Below are 2,489 nucleotides of genomic sequence, written 5' to 3'. Positions count from 1 at the left end.
GGTCTTCCTTTCGGCTTCTTGCAAGCAGAAGTTGATGAAGTCAAATGCTCAGCTGCGGAGAGATGATCCGGATGATGATGATCTGCCCCCGCCTCCTCCAATTCCTATCGGCATACCAAGTGTAGCTTCCTTTTCCCAGACTGCCCCACCAACACAGCCGGATGTCAGCTATTCTCAGATTATGGAGGCTCTAGCAGCTATCCAAGGGGGCATGAGTTCCATGCAGCTATCTATGTCATCCATGCAGCAGTCCATCTCTACCATGCAGCAAGAGGTTCACTCCATCAACCTCCGGGTATAGCAAAACTAGCTGGACCTTCAAGAGTGCCTCAAGTTCCACCACCCATCTAGCAGTGATGACGAGGATGATGCGCCGATGGCCAAGGATGCTTGAGTTTCTTTTTGTTTTGTAGTTGTCTTATTTTCTTTTGAGACATTTGTGTTATATTTTTCTACTTTTGTTAAACTCCTGGATTCTATTACTCTGTTTACCTTGGTCCTTCTGAGACCTTTAGGGGGAGTAATTTTTATTGTAGCTGATTTTTATTACTCTGTTTTACCCTTTGTCCCTTTGTGACAAAAATGTGGAGTAATTTTTAGTTTTGGACCGGGATTGTATTTTTAACCGGTTAAGTAATTTTTGTCCCATTATGGCCAAATGGGGAGTTTGTTAGTTTGTAATTGGCCACATTCTGTTGGACAAAATCACTTTTTTGTAAAGATGCTTTTTATCAGGGATTCCGCTATTTAGAAGTGTCTCCTGAAGATTTTGCACAGTTTGCAAGTCAGAAATTTCGGTTCCCTTCCAGCCGTCCGGACGACGTTTCATCCCGTTCGGACGCCCAGCTGTCCAATGCATCAGCCGTTCCGACAACTTGTCAAACCGTTCGGACGCACATCAGACTAAAGCATCATCCTTCCGGACGACGTGGATTCCCGTCCGAACCTTCCTCTATGTCGAGAAACTTCGAACTGCTCTAGCTTCCATCTGTCCTGAAGATTCAGTAGCTCGTCCGTGCGATCCCCAGTGTTCGATCAAGCCTCAGGATTTCTTTCCAAAACATAGATATGGGAAGATTGCTGCAACCATCCAGACGACGTGGATTCCCGTCCGGACACGCTCATCCATAAGGCAAGTATCGCAATTCAAATCCAGATGTCCGGACGCCAGTCAGCATGGTCCGAACGTGTGTATATCAAATATGAAAATTGCGTGCATCAGATCAGCCGTCCGAACGCGCGAAGCCTCTATATGGAAATTACTTGCAACGGACGTGCAATTGTCCGGACGACATGGCATCACCATTCGGACGCGGCTCTCAAATAGGAAAAATCTTCAGCGAAATTTTCAAAATTTCGGTCGTACAGTTGTCCGTACGTACGACTTATGACCACCGTCCGGACGGCGTCCAGTTTTATCAAGCCAGACGCTCATTTGAACTGTCAGCCTATAAATAGAGGCCCCTAGGCTTGAGAACAATAAAATTCGGTATTGAATTCCACTAGTGCTTAGAGAGCTATATTGTGAGTTTATTGAGCTAAGTTGATCTCTCTGAAGTCGTTGTTGTGTGTGCTGTTGCTGCGCTTAACTTGAAGTCTATCTTAGGGGTTGGCCCTAAGGTAAAGGATTCCATTGAAGACCCCTTTAGGTAGGAGACCTGGTTGGGAGGCATTCGTGTTGGGTTACACGTTAGAGAGCAAGGTACGACCACTGCATCAGGGGTATGTGAGTGTTACTGATTTGTATCTAGTCTTGTCTTCTGAATAGTGGATATCCTGGGTTTGACTGCCCCGGAGTGGTTTTTTCCTTCTAGCAGACACTCGGGCACCCTTTCTACCAGTGGCGCCACCCATTTTTTTCCTCCCACCCTTAGGTTTGTTTCCATTTTTCTGTGAAACCCATTTTTTCTTTTTTGAAGGCTTTGCTGCAGCATCACCATCGACATTCCCCTCAATATTTTATGCATCAGCCATATGTCCATTATTCCCCTTAGCATCCCCCTCAACATTCCCCAAACCAGAATCCCCTTTGGCATTCCCCAAGCCAACATCCCCCTCAGCATTCACCAAGCCAGCATCCCCCTCATCATCACTCTCTGGCAGTGGCAAAAACAGTACTTCCCCAACAATATCTGGTTCATCAACCTAATGTTCGACATATATGTGAACACTCTTCAATTCATATACTTCTACAATGTTGAGAAAATCCACTACCTGTTCATCATTTGTCAACGACTTTCCCAATTCCTCCACATCATTATCATCCATATTGAAACCTGTATCTTAGGTCAGTCACATACCCAAGATCCCTAACAACGTCCTCAATTTCCCATGCTGAAAGGAAATCAACATCATAGTTTTTGATTTCATCCGTCAGCCCCCCAACATACTGAAAGCCAGGATTGTGTTGCACTACTCCACCATGGTGAATGGTCATATCCAGTAACATATCTGCAGATGGAGTTGTAAATGAATGAGAGTCAAAGAAT

Source organism: Alnus glutinosa, chromosome 2 (genome assembly GCF_958979055.1).
Source record: "Alnus glutinosa chromosome 2, dhAlnGlut1.1, whole genome shotgun sequence".
Classification (NCBI taxonomy): Eukaryota; Viridiplantae; Streptophyta; class Magnoliopsida; order Fagales; family Betulaceae; genus Alnus; species Alnus glutinosa.
This window is presented reverse-complemented; position numbering follows the sequence as displayed.